The sequence below is a fragment of the Zootermopsis nevadensis genome, unplaced genomic scaffold (genome assembly GCF_977971745.1).
Source record: "Zootermopsis nevadensis isolate Lab colony 2312 unplaced genomic scaffold, Znev_1.0 Znev_ptg000023l, whole genome shotgun sequence".
Lineage (NCBI taxonomy): Eukaryota > Metazoa > Arthropoda > Insecta > Blattodea > Termopsidae > Zootermopsis > Zootermopsis nevadensis.
The window spans coordinates 7,656,842-7,674,484 of NW_028259155.1; the positions used below are offsets into that span (position 1 = coordinate 7,656,842).

The 17,643-nt window shown below is 39.6% G+C and overlaps 1 protein-coding gene across 3 annotated transcripts in view; it reads right to left on the reverse strand.

Moving 5' to 3' along the window:
- Zir (dedicator of cytokinesis) overlaps positions 1–17,643 on the reverse strand; it is an 83,030-nt gene that overhangs the window by 6,424 nt on the left and 58,963 nt on the right. The window contains exon 41 of one of the 3 annotated variants that reach the window (XR_015536720.1): positions 13,086–14,958. The exons of the other annotated variants lie outside the window; for them this stretch is intronic. The gene's annotated coding sequence lies outside the window, so the exon portion shown is untranslated. The remainder of the gene's footprint in view (positions 1–13,085; positions 14,959–17,643) is intronic. 3 annotated transcript variants of the gene reach the window in all.

The following is a 17,643-nucleotide window of genomic DNA, read 5'->3' on the forward strand; positions in this document are numbered from 1 at the left end:
TGTCATAATTATTGTAGTATATCACTGTCATCATTTACATACAAAATGTTTTCCATTTTTCTGCTCTGAAAGGTAATGTCGCATTAATGAAATTATTGGGGATCATCGGTATGTACGTATATTGACATAATTGAGCACCTTCTGATCAGATGCTGGATAAAAACAAGTTCAATGAGACCAGTGGCAAAGAAACTGATTGTAGTGGGAGTTAAATTATGTTATTAAATTTATAATTTTGTTTTCTGAAATTTTTTCAAAATTTAAGTATTTGGGAACAACAATAACAAATAGAAATGAGGTCCACGATGAAATTAGGAGTAGAATTCATTCGGGGAACGTTTGTTTTTATTCAATTCAAAAACTGTTATCATCTCGTTTACTATCCAAAACACTGAAGATCAGGATGTAATAGAACAATTTTGCCTGTTGTCTTGTATGGTTGTGAAACATGATCTCTTACCTTGAAGGAAGAACGTAGAATACAAGTGTTTGAGAACAGGCAGTGATGGAGGATATCTGGACCTAGGAGGGATGAAATAAGTGAGAAATTTAGAATATTTCATAACAAGGAGCTTTGTGAATTGTACGGGCCACCTAGCACAGTGAGGATAGTGAAATCTAGGAGGCTTCGATGGGCTGGACATGTAGCACGCGTGGAGGGGGGGGGGGGAGGCAAGGTGTGCATACAGGATTTTGGTAGGGAATCCTGGAAACGACAACTGGGCAGACCAAGGAGATGAGAGGATAACGTCAAGATGGATCTTGGGGAGGAGGGCTGAGAGGATAGCAAATGGATGGAGTTGGCTCAGGATTGTGGCCGGTGGTGGGATTTGGTATTGTCGGCGTTGAACCTGCGAGTTATGCTACCAGGGAGTTAGATTGTTTAAAGGTCATGTATCTTTCTTCAAAAGGAAACACTGAAAATTCAATATACTTACTTAACATGCAGCTGTGGGACTGTTAATAGAAAATCAATTGTTATGAGTAGAAGAAATTAATCCTATTACTTACACATTTTACAAAAGGAACATATCTGCTTAGAGTTTTAACCTAAGTGGATTTGATTATAAAATTCCCATGTAACCTACATTCAGAAGGCAACGGACGTTGGCTCTGTTGAGCGCTCCGGCAGAAGTTCTATTTGCCAGACTTCTCTTTACTACAGAAACTACTGGAAGTACCAAGAACAGAATGACATGTATTTAGTGATACAAGAAGTCAGCCACTTATAATCATTTGCCGTTCTGCCCATTTACCAGTAACCTTTTTTGGAATCTGAAATATAAAATTATGCATACAAACAAAACTTTGCATTTTAGAAAAAAAAATTGTGCTACTTTTTTGGAATGTGTGGCTCGTCACAGTTTTGTTCCATTCTCAAAATAAACTATTTCCTTATTAACTGACTGACATTTGTAATGGAGACACTGTTTTCTTGGAGGTAGGGACTGAATGCTTACATATAATTTACATGATTTTTAGCTTAAAAGGATTAAATAAAACCTAAAGTGTAGTTCATATAGGTATACATTTCCTAATCAGAGCAGTCAGAAACTCGGACATGGTTTATCGCCACTGCTTTTCAACTTTGGCTTAGATTACACTATTAAGAAAATTCAAGGGAGAAAAAAAATCAAATTGGAATTGAATAGGACACATCAGCTTCTGCTCTGTGCTGATGATGTTAATTTACTGAAACAAAACCAATATACAGAAAAAACAGCTCTTTTTGATACTAGTAAGCAAGTTGGTTTGGAAGTAAATGGAGATGATGCATATAACAAATGAACATATTCATGTGTCAATACCAGTCTGCAGAACAAAGTCATTATATTGTAGAGGTAGCTGATAAATCCTATGGAAACGTGGCAAAGTTGGAAGAACGGTTATAAATCAAAGTTGCATTCATGAAGAAATTAAGAGCATATGAAATTCAGGGATTGCTTGCAACCATGTAGTTCAGAATGAACTGTATTCTGGCTGCCACCTAAACATTTGACGACTAAATATACAAAAGAAAAGTAGTTTTGCATGCGTGTGAATCTTTGTCTTTTACATTAATCTCTATCGTACAAGAATACGAGATTTAAAGCCACTACTGTGGGGCTGCTGGCTGGACTTCAGTTCCAGCGTTTAACAGTTTAGTGACGTTCTACTGTGATGCACTGCCAACTGGAATGTCCATGAGCCAGGAGGTTAAGGGAAGAACAGAGTTTTAGAGGAGGGTGAAGACGAGAATGTCGGACCTAATAAGGAAGAAGTGGAGAGAACTACGCAATTGGGAGCTTCATAATTTGTACTCTTCACTTAATATTGTTTAGATTATCATCAAATTAAGGAGGATTAGATGGGAAGGGCATGTAGCATGCACAGGGAGATGAAAAATGCACATAAAACTTCGGCTGGAAATCCTGAGTAAAACAGAGCACTGGAAGACCTTGTAGAAGGAAGAATGATATTAAAATGGATTTTAGGGAAATGAGGCTGGATTCATGTGCCTCAGGATTAGGAACGGTGGCTGCAAACACAACGATACACCTTTTGGTTCCATAAAATAGTTAGGCGACTATCAGTTTCTCAAAATGTCTGCTTCATGGAGTTAGTTATGTATTGGAAACACTTGAATAAGCATTAATAGGCCTATATTTTTTGATGAGAATTAAGAAGTAAGTATACTTAAATCTGGTGCAATGGACTTCCATCACTGGGCACAGATTCAACAAAATTTACGGGCATGCAGTCTGGTACAACACTGGAGTCGGAATGTAAGCCGTCACCCAGTATCTTCATGTTAGTATTAAAATTCTCACCATCGAAACCATGTGAGCAAGATAAGGCAGTACATTAAAGTCTTAGAATTTGTATAAATTTCCCCATAGGGATCTCCACTTTGTTGTAGTGGCGGGACTTGTGTGGTCGTGTGATCCCGAGAGCTATGCTGGCGGTTGCTTAGCTGACCTGAAGGGCCTCCCATGCCAGACAGGTCAAGGGTGATGGCCCAGATTATGTGAGATACAGGTCTTCCAAGTTGGGGGTTGGGCGAGGGGGCCGACTACCCCTACCTGCAAAACACATAGTAGTTTTGAACCCTTTAAGGAAGCCTCGGAAAGGGAGGATGAGTGAGAAGTGACATGTACTTAAGAACAAGAACTACGAATTTGGTACCTGGAATGTCAAAGTCTTTATTGCAATAATGAAAGGGCTGTAGGATCAAGATGACATAAATCCAAGAAATTAAATGGCAAGAGAACGGAATAATGGATCTTAAAAGTCATCTGACATTTTATAGTGGCAAGGACATGGGAAGAGAGAGTTTTGCAGTAGATAAATCCTTGAGTAATATTTTAAACCTGTAAGTGACAAATTATGTTTTTTTTTTAAACATATCCCTAACAAATGGACGTGCTCCAACAGAGGACGACGGTGACTTCAAAAAAGGTGAATTCTACCAAGAGCTAGAAACAGTACATGACTCATTGGCTATAAATGACACCAAAATAATTCTCGGAGACCTAAATGCCAAGGGTGGCAAAGAAATGACCCACAGAAGAACTACAGGGGTGCATAGTTTACATGAGGAGTCTAATGATAATGGGTCCAGACTGACAGATTTTGCAATGAGTTAAAATTTGGTGATTAGTTCAACCTGTTCCCCACATACAGAAATACATAAGAGAACATGGGCTTTTCCAGATGGCATTAATTATTTGGTAAAGATCAGATTTAGATGTCTTATCAACAGGACAATAAAGGGGCAGGCACAACCAAAAATCAACATAGAGAACCTTATAGACGCCGTAAGGCTAAACGAGCTACAAATAATGAACGGAGGAAGATTTTTACGCCTGGGGACATAAATATGGAAGATAAAATTATGAAAATTTGGAATTTGGTGAAAACAAACATGTTATAGTCAGCTGAAACAGGAAACACGACACACAGCTGTTTGATGACGACTGCTGGCACGCCATAGAAAAAAAAGTAGAGCATGTCGAGAGCAGTTGGAGCGACAAACCAGAATATGAACAGCAAAGAATAAGTGCTTGAGATGGGAAGCAGATAAAATATGTAGGAGGCAGAACCGAAAATTTATGAACGACCAATTAATTTTAATGGAGAGCAACCTTACAGAAGTTAAATTCCATAAAGAAGGCTTCAAACTAAGGAATTATTTCTGTAAAGATAGACGGTGGAAAATGATCAGTGACTACGCAGCAATTGAAAGTGAATGGAAGGAACATTTTCAACAACTTTTCTGATCAAATGTGAATAAGTTGTAATAATCCACAAGACGCCTTACGAGCAGATGATGGAATGCAGGTTGAACCCCCTACACTAAATGAAATAAAGAAGGCTATCAAGAACTTTTGAAACATTGAATTAAAGATAATATCTAAGATATAGAAGAGGAAATGCATTTTGACTGGAGGAATAGAATGATCTGCCCTATATGTAAGAAGGGGGCAAATTAATGTGCAATAATTATAGATGATATAACCACGGTGGTCTAGCGGTTAGAACGCTGGCCTTGTAATCCTGGGGTCTCGGGTTCGAATTTATAACTTGTGTTGGGCAAGGCCGTGGTCTAGGCAACACGGAGTTTTCCTCCGTGGCATCCCAACAATTACTCCATTCACACACAGAAGAAGGCAATGGCAAACCACTTCTGGGTCATCTGCCAAGAACGTATATGAACAGGTCCCAGTCCGAGAAAAGGATGGAAGGATCCTGTTCATATGGACCTGTCGTCAGACAGAACACTAAATAAATAAATAAATAATTATAGATGAATGCCCCTTGTATCTACCACATATAAAATAGCAACTTATATTGTAAGGAAAAGGCTTGAATCCATTGCTGGGCAAGCGATCCGGGAATATCAGGCGAGATTTCGCGAAGGTAGATCTACCATTGGACCCAAGGAACGCGGGTTCAAACCCGAGGTCGATGGATTTTTAAGGGGTGATAAGAATCCACAGCACGACTTCCTTCGGAGGGGAAGTAAAGCCGACGGTCGTAGATTTACGAATGTAAAAGAACCTTATGAACGAGATGTTTCGTAAGCGAAATTCAGCGGCCATTTCTCACCCAAGTCTCTCGTGATTCAATGCTAGATGGCTCTGGCAGTCAAATCAGGATTGAGAAGAAATTGTGCAGAGGCAGTGGGCTTGTTACTCACTACCCAAAAATACACTATACAAGACTAAGAAACCTCCAAAAGAGGCGACGAAGACCCACACTGTATTGTAGAGTCAAAGAGAAAAGAAAATCTGTCATGGACCATATATTCACTATGAAAAATGTTGGTAACGTAACGTGAACTTGTTTCAGATATGCATAGATTTCAGGTAGGCCTCTGACCATATTAACAGAGAAAGGTTATATGAAGTTATGCTCCGTTTTCATAAAAAAATAAAATTATTGGACTTGTAATACTTACAATGATTAAAACAAGGAGATGGATTAGCTTCCCCTGCTATTTAATTTATCTTTGTAATTTTTCTAGGCCTTCTCGAAGGTATCACCACCTTGTCGAAGGCAATCTGCCGGGTGAGGAGGCTTGCGTGCTCAAATGACCCTTAGGGCTATGCCGGCCTGAGCTTCGGCTCATGGTAGGGTCACCCAAGCCGGACAGGTCTAAGGAGATGCGCTAGACTAAGAGTGATACCCTGGTCCTCCAGGTTGGGGGTTGGGTGTAGGGCTAACAACCTTTCACCTTTAAAAAAAATATGTGTTACGAAAAAATCAACCAAGCCTCGGATCAGGACGGACTCTTTGGCACGACCACGGCAATTGAAAAAGGACATGAGATTTGGTACCTGGAACATTAGGAGCCTCTATAGGGCTGGGGCACTGAAATCAGTGTGTAGGGAATTAGGGAATTATAAGTTAGACTTAGTGGCAGTGCAGGAAGTGCGATGGGAGGGGGAGGGCACGATCCCAGTGGACAATTTTACATTTTTCTATGGAAAGGGGAATGACAATCATCAGCTAGGGACGGGTTTTTTTGTTCATAGCAGAATTAGGGCAGCAGTTAAGAGAGTAGAATTTGTTAGTGACAGGTTGTCTTACGTAATTTTGGAAGGACGTTGGTGCGACATCATTGTCCTTAATGTTCATGCCCCAACTGAAGACAAAAGCGATGATATCAAGGATAGCTTTTATGAAGAATTGGAATCAGTATTTGATACATTTGGCAAGTATCACATGAAAATTCTGCTAGGAGATTTCAATGCAAAAATTGGGAGGGAGGATGTCTTCAAACCCACAATAGGCAGCGAGAGTCTCCATGCACTTAGTAATGATAATGGCGTCAGAGCAGTGACCTTCGCTACGTCAAAAGATTTAATTGTAAAAAGTACAAAATTTCCACACCGTGATGTTCATAAATACACTTGGACTTCCCCAGATGGCAGAACACACAATCAAATAGATCATGTTTTAGTAGATAAGAGAAGGCAGACAAATGTAATTGATGTGAGATCATTCAGAGGAGCAGATTGCGACACTGATCATTATCTGGTGGTAGCAAAAGTGAGGGAGCGGCTTTCAGTAAGTAGACGAACTAAACAAAATTTTGACACAGAAAGATTTGATTTGAAAAAATTAAGTGAGGGAGAGGCAAAGGAACAATATCAAGTTGAAATTTCGAATAGGTTTCAAATTTTAGAGACAAATGAGGATAATGAAAGTGTGGACATCAACAGGGAGTGGGAAAATGTCAGAAACTGCATCAAAATTTCAGCAAAAGAGAAACTAGGATACTACAGGAGAAAGCAAAATAAACCGTGGTTTGATGAAGAATGTTCAAAATTAATAGATCGAAGGAAGCAAACAAAATTTCAATGGTTGCAGAACCCAAACAAAACAAATGCGGATAATCTATGTAACGTGAGACGTGAGGCTAGTAGAACCTTTAGGACTAAGAAAAGGGAATACCTGAAGGGCAAAATTGCTGAACTTGAGACAAATAATAAGGAAAAAAACATCAGAGACCTGTACAGAGGCATTAATAACTTTAAGAAAGGATATCAACCCCAGACTAATTTGGTAAAGGATGATAGTGGCAATTTGCTTGCAGATCCAATAAAAATTGTGAATAGGTGGAAAAATTTCTTTAGCGAGCTCTTAAATGTTCATAATACTGGTGATATTAGACAGATTAAAATGCATACAGCTGAACTGTTGGTGCCAGAACCTAGCTTAGATGAAGTGGAACTAGCCATTGGGAAGTTGAAAAGTTATAAATCTCCAGGAATTGATCAGATTCCGGCCGAATTAATTAAAGCAGGTGGCAAAGGGTTGCATATGAGGATCCATAAGCTTATTCAGTTAATTTGGGATAAGGAAGAGATGCCACATCAATGGAAGGAATCCATAATTATTCCTATTTATAAGAAGGGGGACAAGACTGAGTGTGGTAATTACCGAGGAATATCGCTGCTATCAACCTCATACAAAATTCTATCCAACATTCTTTTGGCAAGATTAACCCCATATGCGAATGAAACTATTGGGGATCATCAGTGTGGGTTCAGACGAAACAGATCAACGATTGATCAGATCTTTTGCATTCGTCAGATACTAGAGAAAAAATGGGAGTTCGGTGGGACTGTACATCAGTTATTTATAGATTTCAAAAAAGCCTATGACTCTGTGAAGAGAGAAGTGCTATATAATATTCTTATTGAATTTGGTATACCAAAGAAGCTAGTGGGTCTAATAAAAATGTGCTTAAATGAAACCTGCAGCAAAATTCGAGTAGGTAAATATGTATCTGAGACATTCCTCATCAAGAACGGTCTAAAACAAGGAGATGCTTTGTCTCCCTTGCTCTTTAACTTTGCGCTAGAATACGCCATCAGGAAGGTCCAAGGTAGGCAGGAGGGTTTGCAATTGAACGGGACACATCAGCTATTGGCATATGCTGATGATGTTAATTTATTGGGGGACGATATAAATACAATAAAGAGGAACGCAGAAGTTTTACTAGAGGCTGGTAGACAAGTGGGGCTGGAAGTAAATTCAGAAAAAACTAAGTACATGTTAGTATCTCGTCATCAGAAGACAGGCGGGCAAAATTATCTTAGGGTAGCTAATAAATCCTTTGAAAGGGTTACAAAGTTCAAATATTTGGGAACAACAATAACAAATCAAAATGATACTTGTGAGGAAGTTAGGAGGAGACTAAATTCCGGAAATGCTTGCTACTTCTCAGTTCAAAATATTTTGTCTTCAAATCTGATTTCTAAGAACCTGAAAATTAAAGTATACAAAACAATAATCTTGCCTGTTGTTTTGTATGGGTGCGAAACATGGTCTCTCACTCAGAGGGAGGAACACAGATTGCAGGTGTTTGAGAATCGGGTGTTGAGGAGGATATTCGGGCCTAAGAGGGAAGACGATGGGGCGTGGAGAAAACTGCACAATGACGAGCTTAAAAATCTGTACTGCTCCCCCAGTATTGTGAGGGTGATTAAGTCGAGAAGAGTGAGATGGGCGGGACATGTAGCGCGCATGGATGGGACAAGAGGTGTGCACCGGGTACTGGTTGGGAAACCTGAAGGGAAGAGACCGCTGGGGAGACCTAGACGAAGATGGGAGGATAATCTCAGGCGGGATCTATCCGAGATAGGAGTTGAAGGAAACTGGATTTTGTTGGCCCAGGACAGGGTCCGGTGGAGGGCTTTGGTTAATTCGGTGATGAACCTTCGGGTTCGGTAAGCCATCTAGTTAGTTAGTTAGTTAGTTTAATTTTTCTAGGAGACAAAGTATCGATCTGGAATAGAAATCTGCACAGATTCTAGCCTGTGCAGATGACACTGCTATTACCTCGCCGTCCTTGTGAGATGCGACGGAAATATTTAATGAATTGGCTTTGACAGCTAAAGAAATGGGCTTAGAAATTAATACAAATATAAGAAAACGACACACGGAGAACTGGACGTAACATTGAGTTATATAGGCGACGTGACGAGTCAGGTGTATCAAATATTATTAAATTGAAAAGACTGCGATGTCCAGGGCATGGATGGAAAACGCACACCGAAAAGGATTCTGGAAAGCAACTTTACTAGAAAGAGGCCTGTGGGTAAACCAAGGAAAAGATGGGTTAATGCAGTGGAAATAAGACAGCAGGCAGGTCTTGAACGTGAGAAGTTGGGAAAAAAGAATCTCTAGACAAGCAAGTTTGAAGGCCAATGATCGACTTCCGGCTATTGCGCCATAGAAAAAGAAGAAGAATTTGTATAAATGTATGAAAGAAAACTACAAAAGGTAATAATGCTGACGCAATCACAAGAAACTGAAATTTTACCACACAAAAGGCATGGAATGTTAAGATAACTAATATCAGCATTTGATACAGCAATGTTAATCGGAGTCCGTACCATCGTAACTACTAAAGACATGTCTCAGTTTTCAATTTTTTAGAAATACAGATATTCCTGGCGAAACGAGAATTTCGTGGGCATATTTTCACAAAATGGTGACCGTCTGGGAGTTGAAGTTAGCGCAAATACAAGACAAATTTGGTGGCAGTTTTAGGGGTTAATGGATATGTTAAAATAGTTTTACGACTACTGATTATGAATAAACCTCAAATTCAGTAATCACTATAACATAAAGATCTTCCAGTCGGTGAAAATTAATAATTGACCTAGCAGCAATGTGTTACTCTTAACACAAGGCGGAATCGGCCTTTCTTTAATGAATCTTTAAAAATCAGTAAATAATTTCAGTTCTCTCCGCCTCTTATTTTCCGGCACTGCGCATCAAATTCTATCCAAGTTTCTCAGTCGATTATTTAGGTTACTTTCCTTTGCATTACGCCGAAAGATTGCGCAAACGAAGCTGAAAATTGTATGAAAATGGCTGAAAATGTCTCCTGCGATGAGCAATACCATTAAAGGTAACGACCAAGTTCAGTTACTATGAGAAAATCCAGGGATAAAACCTTAAAACAAAACACAGTCTCACTTTTTACTTCAAACTGTGAACGATGCATTTTTCGCTGAAAGATACCGGAAGACAGATTTATGGCTTAAGGCTGACAACATTCCATTATTCAAATCTTCCTGACAACGCAAATGCATTCTGTCCGAACACGTACGTTCCCACGACAATGGTGTCATCTTATCTACGACACACGAGACGCGGCCAGACCACAAAGCACGCCAGCTATTTTTGCAACTCACTGGACTCGGCTGTGAGCGACTCAACGTGACGCAGGCGCAAATACTACTATCATGTTGCATTTACACGAAAAATGGCTTTGGAATGTCTAAACTGAAGAACAATAGATACTGAACAAATTAATAATCGCTTTCGTATGTGAAAGGCAATTCTGATGTGGTAGGTTGGCAACAATTGTCTTTCGTCTTATTTTTTATGACATGGAGATTAGTGGGTCACTTCATATTTTAATTAAAATTTTCACTCTGACAAATGACTGGCTACCGGCGAAACAACACAGCTTTAATTGTAGGTTAGGTTGACAAAAAGCTCTTTACTGTGGTTAAAGCGGGTCTGAGGGCGACTATAAGCACTAACCTTCATCTTAAACTGAATTCTAGAATGAGTGGAGCTTTGTACTGGGATGTAAAAACTTTTGTTTTGAGGTTTGTGGCGTTTAGGATAATAATTACGTCTCACAGATGGGCACCCATTGTTACAAACTCTGGACGCGTAGTGTCATTTGTTAATTTCTTAAACTCACTTTACAAAGACAACAATTCTCGTAGACAAAACAGCTAATTTCACTCGAATTAATAATTTTACAGAACAGACTAACTTAAGTGACTAAAAGCAGTGGTAAATCTCCACTTAACTGACTCTTCGCCCTGATGATGGAAGCAGAAAAGACCTCCGAAACGTTGGTAAACTTTTACCAAACTACACAGCGCTACAACCCAGAAGACAGAAATCTTCAGACTCATCGCCCTGATGACGGAGGCAGTATGACCTCCGAAACGTTGGTAAACAATGACCAGACTACACGGCGCTACAACCCAGAAGACAGAAATCTTCAGACTCACCGCTCTGAAAACCTCAAATATCGCCCTGAGGATGGAGGCAGTATGACCTTCGAAACGTTGGTAAACAATGACCAGACTACACAGCGCAACAACCCAGAAGACAGAAATCTTCAGACTCACCGCTCTGACAACCTCAAATATCGCCCTGAGGATGGAGGCAGTATGACCTCCGAAACGTTGGTAAACAATGACCAGACTACACGGCGCTACAACCCAGAAGACAGCCATCTTCATCTAAAACACTGTCATTACGATAATCCACGCCATCTTGTGTCCCATGGTTCGTGTAGAGCTAACGAATATTAACTACGCAGTGTGAGCGTGAAGAGGGGGCCTATTCTATTTCAAGACAGATAAGTGGATAAGGTAATAAACTTAAAGCCTGGGGCCGCATCCGGTCTGCTGTCCGTGGTTTGCACATCACTGTTCTAGTATGTAACAACGGCGAATGAAGTTCCAGACAAAATGGTATGAGTGCATCAAAGTGACCACTGCGCCCTCCTTCCCATCTCATTATTTGCAATGAAATGTCATTCGATGACAAAGCGTCGTTAAATAAACTTAGACGAACAAACAAACCCCCTAGACGTGAACTCTATCTTCCGAATCTCACACACACGTTGAAAGTACACTTTATGGAGGAATTGAATCTCTCTCGTATATACAGGATTTCTGACGATTAACTCCAACCGTTCATCACGGCATTTCAACTCACGACGATGCTAGATTATTTGGCAAAGATGAGTAAGGAAAATGAACAGGCTACAATGATCCAGCACGCACAAATACCTGGAGGAAATTAAGTTCAGCAGACTCTCAGTTATCCTCGGCGGACTAACCGGGGTCTATCTGATTTAAACAAAAGTTAAAAATTAATTTAGAAAATCTGTTTTAAAAGTTGGAACATTTAAAAAGAAATGAATAAATGCAACAATGACACAGCCTCTCATATTAACATAAACCAATTGTCGCTAAAAGTTGAAGTATACAATAGAAAGTACTCCTTTCCTTTTTTTTAAAAAAACTCGTTATATACTGTATTAAATTTTACGATACTTTCTCTTTAGTAAATCTTTAAAAATATAATTAGTTTATGTCTGTACAGAAACCTGCATATTTGTTATTTTTGCATGTTTTTCTTTCATTTTCGCGTATTATACGCGAAATTACTTTTCCAAACCAAGGCGGACAATGTGTAATCTATTATACTTCCAGTCAGAAACTGCTTAACAATCATCAATAGATTTCCGAAAATTATTTCTTCTCTCTCTTTTTTGCAAAGCCTCTCATATTATGTAACTGAAGTAACGTCACCTGACCCGATTCGGTCCTCAGGATGTGATACATGATCGGGAAAGAACTTCAAGCCACGAATTCTGAGATCTATTTTTTACATTCAGGTCCTCGAAAGCGTTTGTTCATGCCAAATCGTCGATCAATTATTACTATATTTAACGATATTATATCAACTGTTGAAGTTGTGCGAAGATCATTAACGGTGAATAGGGAAAGATTCAGAAGTCGATGTGGTATATTCGAATGTCTACTGTCCCGCTCGGCATTTGTCTTTAAAGCCTGAGAAAAGCGCTGGAGGCCTGAGCAGCATAGCTGGTGGCCCGAATGAGTCGACAACCAAATGCCAACTCCCCAGTTGGACAAACAGTCTACTGCCAGATCAACATAATTGGAGGAACGTAAAGACATTTCTTGTTAACACCACAGAGGGAGGCATATTATTATTTAAAATACTTTAGTACTGTGGTGCGATTGTTGGGGATATTTAATATCAGGCTATTGCATTTCCAAACGACCTGACTTTTAGACAATGATACGCCACTGATTGTTAACGGCAACCAGCTGCTAAAACACTGAAGTAAATAATCGAAATAAAACCATGATCGGATGTTGACTAGTCATTTTTTTTATATCGTGGATGGTTTGACCAATCGATATGAAGTACACTGATAAAGAGTTTACAAAACAGAAATGATTTTAACGTGTGCATTAATGCCGTGAAAATTATACGGATGCATTTATTATTCCTCTTACCTCGTCGACGCTAGCCAGGCACGTGAAAAGCGAGAGACCGCTGACACGACATTATTCTTCGGTGTCATGTATCTCTGGGAAGCAACAAGCCAAGGCATGCTGATCCAGCACGTCACCCACCATTGCCGAGCTACTGGCTGAAGATACACATCAAATAAGCTACGCTAAGCTGACCGCCAAGCACTCACACGTCCAGGTAGCACACGACACAAAAATGGAGGTTATCACCAGAGGTACAAAATTTGTTATTTTAATCAGAAGTAGTACAGCGAGAGAGAATGTTTTGACACGCATCGGCGTGGTACATTCTTGAATTCTTATTCTTACAGTGGGTATTGGCGATAAAACCTTGAAATAATATTGTGTTGCCAACATTTTTCTTATCACGGGACAAATTTATCAACACGCAGTTGTGGGCCGTGTGATGTGCATGTGGGCTTTCCGATATTTGACAGGTGGCCCACACTTACATCACTAGCGACCGCAACTGAGCTCCTGCAAGCTTCATCGTGCTACGCCACCTTAATTAAGATACATGAAATTGGAACACATCTCGTTATTACATCCGTAAGATCAAGAAGGTTTCCATTACGGTTACCAAATCGTAGTGTAATTTTCCCGCCTCGTCGAAATAGGTTGGTATTTTACATTGAATTTGATTGTTTTTGGGCATAACATTTTGTGATAATGGCCACAAACAAAGGAAATTAGCAACACTTCGTGTTAACCACAGTAGGTTTAATTGGACTCATGAAAGCTTTCTTCATTCCTGGTTTAAGTCTATGGAAGTACTAGTTAACAGTTTTCATCAATACTGCAATGATGTATCCGACTCCAGATTTAAACTAAAATACGCTGTTCTGGTTGAAGATCAGGTGCAATTTGAAAGTGTTCATGGTGGTCTTCTGAGCTGTGATACCACGTGAGTAGAGGCCAGGGGCATGGCATTCTGTTAACTTTGTTAGCTTGGCTAATGCTTTAAAAATAATAATCATAAAAAAAACTTCTTCCTTTATGGAACACAGCAGAATCAATCAGACGACGTGCATCATTAGTCACATCCAGCCATGTGTTAGCTGGTTAGTTGAGGCTTACACTCACAGCAAGCACCCAGTTGGATGAAGCCGGCTATTGATGCATTTAATATGATAAGATCTGCTGTGTCCAATGTATGAAGTAACACTGACTTTTTATTTTCTGTTTCTAAAAGTGTTAGCTGGTCTAATGCAGTTAATATGAGTGCTCCGCCAGTGGTATCAATGTTTAAGAGGAACATACTGCACCCATCTTCAACCTACAAGTCTACATGGCATCATGACCCAGATCAACGTGGACGTCTTCACCATTGTGATGTCCTCAGGTTCCAAAATTTTATATTTTGCCTTCAAAATGTTTAACAATTATTTTTAAAACTCATCACACAAGGACTTTTAAAGACATGGACCTCCAGTTTACTGCATAATTAACTCAGATGAGGAAGATTAAAAATCTTACTTTCAAATACTGTGTGAATTGTAAGTTACGTTTCATTTTACCTAAAATTGGCACAGAATAAAATATTTTTGGTGTGAAAATCAATAAGGAATTCAGTATTTACACTGAGGAAAACCGAGTAACACAATCACTTGACAGAAAGCCAGAATAATTTTTTGAGACTTGAGGATCTCATGGCAGTGAAGAAGTCAATTTTAATTTTCTGGGTCATGATGCTATGTAACCTTGAAGATGGTTACCAACGATCCTCCAAAATGGCGAGATTTCAGGTTGTCGTGGTCATTAGCTGCTCGGTTCCCACATGGTGTAGTCTAGCAGAAGTTTAGTGACATTTCAAAGGTGCTTGTTGTGTCCGAGATGTTGGCGAACTTCTACCAGACTGCACAGCGAAAGAACCCAGAAGACAGCCATGTTCATCCCCCAGATCATCGGTAACCACGTCACGACCGCAAGGTATCGCAGCCCAGAAAATTACGATCGGTACAATAAATTTCTTTTATTTCCTGATTATAAAACAGAAAACTTATCTCCGAAGTACAAACATTTATGAACTTGATAAATATTTCTGGTTATTTTTGCACATAAATCAAAGATTTAAATCAAGAATATTTATTTCTCGGTTGTAAACAGAATGAGGAAACCATACATTGATACAATCTGAATTATTACAAAACCCGGTTTAATGTTTGCTTGCGTTCCGAGGATATATAAATATATATATACGGGTATGGACCTGACTCATATACTCAGTACTACTAAGATTTAATTACGTGTTTGTGTCATACCGGAATATTACATTTACAATTCAGAAATTTCAGTTCTGGCGATATTAATTTTAAGAAATTCATACAGACATTATGTTGATTATCCCAAATAATATAGTAAGACCAATATCTAAAATTGCATTAGCTAATGTAACGGAACAAAACACATTTTGATAAACACAGTTTATCTTAGAATTCTAACTACCTGACCTGTAAAAACAGGTCTAAAATCTTGGGCTTAAATGACATAATCTGATTACACTCGCAGTCCACATCATGTCGGACAACGAAGTGATTACGATATATGAAATGTAAAATATGCAAATTAACTTGCTCAATGAAATTAACATTTTTTTGTAAGGGAATATGGGATCTAAAAAACATTCCTAGTTAGGACACCAAATGTTCTCCTTAACTACCTCGTATCCTGAAAAGTACAAGACGAAAGAAGACAAGGAAGCTTCGGGCCATGTGATGTGCATGTGGGCTTTCCGAAATTTAACAGGTGGCCCACACTCACATTACTAGCGACCGTGGCTACTAACTGCTTAAAAGAATGTGCGACACAATGAAAGTCTCCATTTGCCATAACGTGCATGTGCTCCAGATATTTCACTCCACTCGCTGCAGCTGGAGAGTGCTCGTCAAACTGACGGAAATTACGGGCACATTTTGATGCCTGGAAATATCTGCAGGGACTGTAGAAGAATACTGTTGTAAAAGTAAAAAAGTAAAGCTGTCCCGCTATACAACATGGAGGCGCATGGGGGGAAGAGGAGGTATAACTCCTACTCATTCTTGACCTCAGCACTAGATAGTGGTGAGTGGTCAGCATCACGCCCTGGCCACACTTTACCCCCAGGAAAAGACCCCGGTATCCATTGGAAAGGAGGCTGGGTCTGGACGCAGAGGCTACAGGAAAAATACTCTGCCCCTGCTGGGGATTGAACCCCAGTTATCCAGTCCACAGTTAGTCACTATACTAGCTGAGGTACCTCAGTTGTTCAGCACTTAATTTGAGGAAGGTAACTCACTTAAAAAAGTTAAATGTTGACACTAAAAAAATATCAAATTGTCTGCTCACCTGTATCTAGTGTTGAAAGAAAAAGTGTGGAGATTTTGTGGACAACATTATGGCATCTTACTTAAAAACCGGGAAAGATTTATTTTTAAGATTTGTAGAACAATTCGGCAACTGGAGCACCTTCTACAAGAAATGAGATTCATTGGAATGTCCTCTAGCATCAAACACATTAAAGACGAGTATTGTAAGATAAGTTTTATTTACTGTATTTTTCTCTTTACTTATGTGACTGTAGGAAACGCATCTTGTTACGGTCCATGAACCTGCATAAAGCCAATTTTGAAGTCTGAAAATCCATTAAATAAATTCCAACACTCCGAATGGTAGAATGAGGACATTAATGTAAAAAATTAAGTACTGACAAACACCTCAACCGATTATATGACAACTCATTAAATTATTATGTTTAATTCTGTAACAATTTGTTCGTTAACTCACGTACTGTCATAATTGAACAAGATGCAGGAAGATTTCTGTCTTCTGGGTTGTTGCGCTGTGTAGTCTGGTCGATGTTTACCTACATTTCTGAGGTCATACTGCCTCCATCATCAGGGCGATGAGTATGAAGATTTCCGTCTTCTGGGTTGTTGCGCCGTGTAGTCTGGTCGATGTTAACCAACGTTTCAGAGGTCATACTGCCTCCATCATCAGGACGATGAGTATGAAGATTTCTGTCTTCTGGGTTGTTGCGCTGTGTAGTCTGGTAGATGTTAACCAACGTTTCAGAGGTCATACTGCATCTGTCATCAGGGCAATGATCGCCCTGATGACGGAGGCAGTATGACCTCTGAAACGTTGGTTAGCATCTACCAGACTACACAGCGCAACAACCCAGAAGACAGAAATCTTCATCGCTCTGATGACGGAGGCAGTATGACCTCTGAAACGTTGGTTAACATCGACCAGACTACACATTGCAACAACCCAGAAGACAGAAATCTTCATACTCATCGCCCTGATGATGGAGGCAGTATGACCTCCGAAACGTTGGTTAGCATCTACCAGACTACACATTGCAACAACCCAGAAGACAGAAATCTTCATACTCATCGCCCTGATGACGGAGGCAGTATGACCTCTGAAACGTTGGTTAGCATCTACCAGACTACACAGCGCAACAACCCAGAAGACAGAAATCTTCATCGCTCTGATGACGGAGGCAGTATGACCTCTGAAACGTTGGTTAACATCGACCAGACTACACATTGCAACAACC